Source organism: Eptatretus burgeri, unplaced genomic scaffold (assembly GCF_056783735.1).
Source record: "Eptatretus burgeri isolate ZD-2024b unplaced genomic scaffold, Ebu_testis_v1 Ebu_testis_scaffold_274, whole genome shotgun sequence".
Lineage (NCBI taxonomy): Eukaryota > Metazoa > Chordata > Myxini > Myxiniformes > Myxinidae > Eptatretus > Eptatretus burgeri.
The window spans coordinates 15756-25000 of NW_028222223.1; positions in this window are offsets into that span (position 1 = coordinate 15756).

The following is a 9245-nucleotide window of genomic DNA, read 5'->3' on the forward strand; positions in this document are numbered from 1 at the left end:
ATTTTATATTTTCCCAACTCGTGTTTCCTCACAATAACCATCGTATTTATTTATTGGAAAACTTCACGTAGGTGAATTCTGATGGATATAACTTCTCCATTAAAAGAAATCACACGATTATCTTGGTCGGTTATCCTAAAATTTACTCTGTGTATGGTTTTTCCTGACACAGGTAGATAAACCAAATTTTTAGGTTCCATATTGAATTTATAACCAATTGGGGTTGAGTATGCGCTGAATGAAAATATTGTATTTGTTTTTTTTCCATCATTATAAGCACCATCAATCAAATCACAGTGAATTAACACTGAATTTATTCCTGAGGATATTTGAATGACATTATCACTGTAAAACGTCCCATTAGTTTCAACCTTTTTTGAGGAGAAACCCAATAACTCTCTAAATGAATTATCAATTGTGAAATCAACCTTGTAGTTATTTTTAACTTTAATCGTTGATTTTGAAGTATGTTTTTGAATGTCTATAACAATATTTTTTGGTTCATCACCCTGTTCTTTCATAAGACGAGCAATTTCGGAAGATATTTGAGAAATCTCATATGCTCCGGGTGAGACTGTTATCATTTTGTATCCACTTCCCGGATTATAACTAAACTTGTCATTTTTCTCGGTTATATTAAATAAGGTATAATAAGTTTCCATGGACAATAAAGATGCCTCATATTCTTTTGTTGTGTCAAGTTGTAGTGGGTATGGGAATGAAGATGTGTGGTCGCTTGTTGTGAAATTGAAACTAAGGATTGTGCTTCTCATCTTATTTAATATGAGATAAAATGTCTTTATATTGATATTTATTAATTATTTTCATGTTCATCAACTGGTCTAAAATGGCTGATGCTTCATTAAAACAATTGTTATTTCCAGCCTTCTTACTGCCTCACAACAATAACAGTCTATTAACTAATTGCGATGGGTCATTTGGAAGAAAACTAACACCTGAACCAAGGATACTTAAAGCCTGAATAATGTGTTTCTCCTTCTCATTCTTCCTACTTTTACCAGAAAGAATAACCTTATAACTTAGAGTGTTTAGCAGATCAATATATACTCTATCATCATTATTTTCCATATCCAATGGTTTATCAATATACTTTGATTCATCCCTCACAGTTGAACCTTGTCTTCCATCTTTTGTGAGAAGAAACATTAATCTCGGAGTTAGTTTAACAGGGGGTTGAGCAGAACCTAAGAACCTTAATTCATCATTAAATATCAATACCTTTTCTTGAACAAGATGAAATATTGCTGATTGTTCTGTTGGAATGAGTCCTGCTTTGGTTTTTGAATCCGCTGAATATTCATTGTTTTGAACAGCATTCACAATATAATCAGGGGGTTGATTAATCTCTTCCAGTTGTTGAAATAATTCTTCATCATGATATTCTAATTCTCCAATATGCTCTAATTCTTCCTCCGTCATTTGACTGAAATCTTTTAACATTTGGAGCTTTCTGGGAGTATATTCTACTGTGGGAACTGTGGAAACATCTTTCATTTTTTCTTGGGAAGTTTTTAAAAGTGGTTTAAAAAATTTCTCTTGTTTTCTTTCAAATGCTTCTTCGCCCGTTAGTTTCTGTCTGCGTTTCTTATTTATGTCTTCCTGTTGTTTTACAACTTTTGAAACCAACTCTTGATGTTCCTTAAATCTTCTTGCTCTTTCTTTTGCATCCATTTATTTATTGTAAAATATAATTTAATGAATTGTAAAGATCAACAGGGAAATTTTCCTTTTCTTCATCATTCAAGTAGATGTGTTCAAATAAATCCTTTTCTTTAAATATTTCATCAAATTCTTTATTAACATTAATGCGAGTTGTAATTTCTTCTTCACTAATCCTTGCATCTCTGCTTTATATACGTTTGCGTTGAGTTTCTTCATCAACATCAAAACCGAATGATAAAATCTTCACTCCGCTCAGATATTTAATAATTTGTCTCGTTCCTTCTGGATTAGTTTCTAATATCCCAACACCACCAGATTTTAGTTTCCTCAACTCACTCTTACAATGTGAATATTTTGTTGTACCAAGAGAAACCTCCTCAAATATTTGTCCTTCATTCCTCAATCGCATATGTTCCTCCAATGAAATATAGTGATAATCTTCACCTTTTACTTCTCCAGGTCTTATTGCTCTAGTTGTTGTTGATACAATGCGTATCACGGGGTGTTTTTTAAGTAAATTTACAATATTCTCATTTGTACTACACAAGAACCTTGATTTATGAAAGTTTTTTCCAGAAGCAGATTTACCCACAACATTTATAATAATAGTTGTCATTTATATATGTAATTGTTTATAAAACAAAAAATATATCCCTTAATATCTCATCTTGTTTCACAACAATATATTTATATTTTTCAGTCGTGTGCTTCATGTAATCCTCAAATTTCTTTTTACTACATAATGTAGAACAATTATCTCTCCAAAAATTATTGATATCTATTGAATTTAACTTGAATAAAATAAAAGTATTAGCATTGTTTCTGATGGAACGACGAGGAAGTTGAAAGTACGATTGACTAAGATAAATACAATTACAAGAAGAATGTCTCCCTCTTGTGTAGTAGCTGTCCATTACCGTTTGGTTTCTCTCATTAACACAATCATCAAAGATAACGAGGTTCTTTTTTGATTTATCCAAATCTTGGGGAGACGGTATATCATCCGTATTATCACTAAGAATACAAGTTATAGGATTTGATTTCTTTTTACATCTCTGTGTATCACAAAATAGTTGAATTATATCTTCAATGTTATAATCATTTAGGTTTTTTTGACGTTTAAATAAACCGATTATATCTTCTTTTTGAAGACCAGCATTAAAACCTTGTGAGAGTAGTTGATACTCTGGTTGAAAACTCGACTTTGTGAAAATTATTAAATTATCATAATCTAAAAAGTTGGGAGTGAGGAGCATTTTTAAAAGTAAGCAGGTTTTTCCACATCCACTTGAACCAACTATGAGACATCTTAATGAATTTGGGAGATTTTTATGGTTGTTAAATTTTATCTTATTTTCCCAAATAGGTAAAAAATCATTCATTTATATATTTGGAAAACAGGTTATTTAATTTATTATTGGCTTTTTTAGAAACTCTATATTTTATCCTAAGTTCAGGTTTAATTTCAAGATAATCCATTATTTTATTTATACAATATCTTGTGTTGATATTTCCCTGAAAATTACATCCATGAATAATATATAACAACAATCCTTTGAACATTTCTCTTATACGTTCAGTTTCTTCCCTTGTAAGGAAAGGTGTGTTATCACCCTCATACTTTACATTCATTTCTCTAATCAATCTTGTAAAGTAATTCATTTTTGGTGTAAATCTAAAAGGATTATTTTCCTTTTTATATTTTTTATTATCATTAATTAGAAGATAATCACAGAATATACATTGTTTATAGGCTTTTGACTCTGTGTTTAATCCCCGTCTTTCACACGCAGGACAATTCTCAAATTTGTCATATGGAGAATCAGGAAAGTCTAGCATATTTATAAAGTAAAACTTTACTTAAACTGAAATTCATCTATACTTTCAGTTGTATATTGACTCATATTTAATAATATCACCATCGATATCGATATACTTTTTTTCATTATCAGATTCAACGACAACATTTTTTATATTAAAGGTAATTTTAAAATGATCGTTAATTACTATTGAACGAAATGTCATTTCACCTGATATATTAACATCCTTTATTTCATCAGGATTTACATCTTTAGGGTTGTTGAAAAAAATACAAATTTCTCCTTGCATATTACAGATGGTCTTATCTTTTCTTTCTAAAGCTTCATCTATAAGGTTTTTGTTTTTTGATACTTTTTCTTGTTTCATTGCTTTTTCTAGTTTTGAATATATTACTAGAAGGAGAGGAGAAACTTTTGTTAGAGATACTTTAATTGATGTTCTACCAGGTATTCTAAAAGCCCTTCCACTGAAGGAAATTGAAGAACTCATATTATTTACCATAATAGTTTTTATCCAATAGTTGTTATATTTATCTTTGTTCAATTTTACATCCTTGACATATTTCTCAGTATCTTTAACAAATGAAGAGATTGATTGAAACTTGTCTTTTGTGTCTTGAAACATTGTATTTATTAAGTGAAAAAGTTGGAGGATAAAATGGTTTTAAGCACAGATTCACCTGTAAAATAAACGAAATTTTCATCAAGAAAATTTTAGTTTAAGCAAAGATTTATTATATAAATATGGTGAATACAACATACTGCGATGTTTGTAATCACAAATATAAACATAATAGAAAACACCTCCGAACCAACAAACACATATTTAATCTGTTTCATAAAATATCTCCTCTTGAGTTGGAAAGAAAACATTGTGATATCTGTTCAAAGGATGTTTTGAAGAGTAGTTATAATAAACATCTTCAATCACAAAAACACAAGAAAAATGAGTTTAAAGTAAAGGGAGACTATTATATTGAAAACACTGATGGGGCATTTAAAGGGCATATAAAAATAAGGATTTTTCAATTTGGAGAACCCGGTCCATCATCAATAGCTGAATCAATTGAAATAGTGAAACCCGATGTTGAAAAATTTATTAAAAAGACATTAAAAGAAATGAAAACTTTAAAGTTTTATATGGGAGTGAAAATGAATATGAAAAGACAAGATGAAGAACAAACTCCTTATATGAGAACAGATCGTCATTTTATAACATCATTTCAAGATTTTTTGAATAGTGGGGTTTATGAAGAACTATCAAGACAAGAGGAGGATGTTGATAATACAGTGGTAGGAAGTGGATTCAATATTAAAAAAATCATCTTTTTAGATATACACATTCTAAAATCAAACCCTCTTAAAGCTTCTTCTTATATTGAATTACCAAAAGAAATAAAACGAAAGAAGGCAGTTGTTATGTTAATATTAAGAACAATGATAATAAATGTTTTCTCTGGTCTGTTCTTGCTCACTTTCATCCACCAAAATGTAATTCAGAAAGAGTAAAACAATATATGAAATATGAGAATACCTTGGACATTAAAGATTTTAAATTCCCAATGCCACTAACAGATATTCCTAAATTTGAGAAAAAGAATAATCTTTCTATTAATGTATATGGATTAACGGATACAAACAAAGTTCAAATATTAAAAATTTCAAACAACTATAAAAATGAAGAAACACACATTGATCTTTTATATTTTAGTGTTGGAAAGAATTCACATTACACATACATCAATAATTTATCAAGATGAATCTCTTCTCAGGTATTCAGAACAGCAAACAAAATATATCCTTGTAAGCGATGTCTTAATTCATTTCATACAAAAGAACGATTAGAACAACATTCAAAATATTGTAGTAATCATAAATCAGCTGTAATTACAATGCCTAAACCTGGTGAAAAGATTTCTTTTGAAGATTATAATAAATCTATCATGCACCCATTTGTGATATACGCTGATTTTGAGTGTATCCTTAAAAAGATTAATACTGCTTCTCCGAATCCAAAAGAATCATATACAAATAAACATCAAAAACATATTCCTTGTGGTTTCTGTTATTATATCAAATCATCTGTTCGAGAAAAGTATAACAAACTTGAACATTATCGTGGAAAAAAAGCTTCACAAGAGTTTGTAAAACGATTAGAAAAGGATTGTATAAGACTCACTAAATTAATGAAAGAAACAAATGAACCGATGAAATTAACCAAAGAAGAAAAATTAGAATTTAGAAAGAACAATATCTGTCATATTTGTGAGGGGGAAATTAAGGAGTCTAAAGTTAGGGATCATTGTCATCTTACTGGTAAATATAGAGGTCCCGCTCATTCCTGTTGTAATCTTAATTATAAATTACCTTCTTTTATTCCAGTCTTTCTTCACAACAGCGCCAACTATGATACACATCTATTTATAAATGAACTTTCAAAAACACCAGGGAATATTTCTGCCATAACAAACACAAGTCAAAAGTATATTTCATTTACAAAAATGATATTCACAAAACCTTTAACTCGTATTAGGTTTCTAGATTCTTACAAGTTTATGGGAACACCACGAGCCTACCTCGCATCAAATCTAAGCTCCACGGACTCTTTTCCAAATCTTAATTCATTCTTTCCAAAAGAGGAAATTCTCACTAAAGAGGAAATTCAGATTAAAGAGAGAATTCAAAGTAAAGAGGAAATTCTAATTAATGAGGAAATTAATGAAGAAATTCTAACTGAAGATGAAATTCTAATTATAAAGAAAATTTGAACAATGAATGAAATTCTAACTAAAGAGGAAATTCTGATTAAAGATGAAATTCTGATTAAAGAAGGAATTCTTACGAGAGAGGAAATTCAAACAAGGAATGAAATTCAAAGTAAAGAGAAAATTCTTACAAGTAAGGGAATTTATCCTTATGATTATATGGATTCATTTATGAGATTTAAAGAAACACAACTTCCATCAAAAGAAAGTTTCTATAATAACCTTTATGAAGAAGAGATTAGTGATAAGGAATATAAACACGCACAAGAAATATGGAAAATATTTAAGATAAAGAACCTTTGAGAATATCATGATTTATATCTAAAAACAGATGTTTTATTGTTAGCTGATGTGTTTGAAGCTTTTAGATCACTCTGTCATAATAAAAATTGTTATGGATTAGATCCTGCCCACTATTTCACAGCTCCTGGTTTAGCTTGGAGTGCAATGTTGAAAATGACAAAACAAGATATACATTTAATCAGTGATGTTGATATGCTTTTGATGATTGAGAAGTCCAAGAGAGGTGGAATATCACAAGTATGTTCAAAAAGATATGCTAAAGCAAATAATAAATATCTTCCAAATTATGATAGTGAAAAAGATAGTAATTATTTGATGTATTTTGATGCTAATAATTTGTATGGATGAGCAATGTCTCAATCTCTGCCTTATAGTAAATTAGAGTGGGTGGAAGAAAAGGATTATGAAAAGGCTTTGATGAATATTGTTATTTCTTCTCAAGAGGAATTGAATGACGAAGAAGAAGTTTATTATTTTGAAGTTGATTTGAGGTACCCGAGTGATCTTCATAATAAGCATAAAGATCTTCCTTTTGCATGTGAGAAAGAAACCCCAAAGAAAGAATGGTTAAGTGATTATCATAAAAGTTTTAATATTAAAGGTAAATCAACAGAAAAGTTATTAACAACATTCTATGATAAAGAGGGATATGTTTTGCATCAGAGAAGCTTAAAACAGTTTTTGAGAGAAGGATTGAGAGTAGCTAAAATTCATAGAGTTTTAAAATTTAAACAAAGTCCTTGGGTGAAAAAGTATATTCAATTCAATACAGATATGAGAGCAAATACAAAAGTAAAATTTGAAGGGGACTTTTATAAATTAATGAATAATGCTGTATTTGGAAAGACTATGGAAAATGTTAGAAACAGGCAAAACATTAGATTCGCAACATCTTGGAAAGAAGCTTCGAGATTGATAAATAAACCAAGTTTTGAGAGAGAAGAGGTTTTTTCAGAGAACTTTTCTGCAATTCATATGAAAAAGGAAAGTATTGTAATGGATAAACCAATTTATATTGGAACAGCAGTTCTTGATTTATCAAAGATATTGATGTATGATTATTTGTATAATGACTTAAAGAAAGAGTATGGTGAAAATGTTTCATTGTTGTATATGGACACTGATAGTTTTATCCTAGATATAAAAACTGATGATGTTTATGAAGATATGAAGAAAAATATTGGAGTATATGATACAAGTAATTTCAGCAAGAAGAGTGAGTTATTTTCCAAAAAGAATGAAAAGGTTATTGGTAAGTTTAAGGATGAGTTGGGTGGAAAAGTAATGAGTGAGTTTATTGGATTGAGAACAAAGGCATATGCTTATAAGTATGGTGATCAGATTGATAAAAGGTTAAAGGGAATAAAGAAATATGTAATAAAGAAATCAATAACTTTTAGAAATTATTACAATTGTTTGATGAATAAGAAAGAAGAATATAGGAAAATGAATACAATAAGAAGTTATAAACATAAGATATATAGTGAAGAAGTAAATAAAAAGGCATTAGGAGCCTTTGATGATAAGAGATTTATTTTAGATAATGGAATAGATTATGTTCCATATGGATATTGTATGATAGAGTGAATAGAATAGATTGTGTTTTAACGATGGGAAGATGGGTTAGGGTTTTTTAAGGGCTACCGCCGCGTTTTTTCGCAATATATAAATGATTAAACCAAGTATTAATCAAACTAAAGAGTGGAGAAAATCTCAGTCTTGGTATGTAAATGGAAAACATAATGAATGTGAAAAATATCAAATAAGTCTTATTGAAAAAATAACTAAAACAAAGGTAAATAAAACAAATAAGTGAATCAATTTAAAAAGAAGTAAGTTAGAGGATGTAAAGAAAAAAAAGAATATCCTTGAATGGACTGAAAACTTTGATGGTTATCAATTGAACAATGAAAAAACAATTTACTATAATCTCAAAATGATATGTGGCTCAGGAGGTGGTCAAACAAGAGCATTAAGAGAAGTTTATCATTTCGTAATGGCACAAAAGGGGTATCTTAAAAAATATAAAGATTCAAATGTTTTGTTTGTCAATATTTTAGATGGGGATTATTGTGCAAAGAAAATTAAACTATTGAAGGAATTTGAGAATGAACAAATCTTTATAGGTTCAATGAGTGAGCTGTTCAATGCCCAGGTGTTTAATTCAATGAGTTTCAACCTCCAGGTTAAAAGGGGAGACAAATAAATATACCTTGGGATAAAAAGGGGGTTTATTTTTAGGGAAAAAAAAGGGAATCGCTGAAAATCCCCCATTCATTTACATGGGGAAAAGTGAGCCAGAACCAGTAAATCCACCCTACTCATATATATATATATATATATATATATATATATATATATATATATATATATATATATATATATATATATTTATATATATATATATATATATTTATATATATACACATTTATATATACATATATTTATATTGTTGTGGTTGACGAAATTCACAAACCACCATTCAGGTCCCTTAGGTGAGATATCTCGGTAAGTATATGTGGAGTTAGGCCCAAACCCGTTGTTTCGAGGGAATAAATGTCATTCAGTCGGGCTGCGACTCTTCAGGATAGCCGTTTTTCTTTTACTATCTTTATTTTGGACCAGCCGCCATTACTACCACCACCAACCACGTCTCAACAGCCATCACAACAA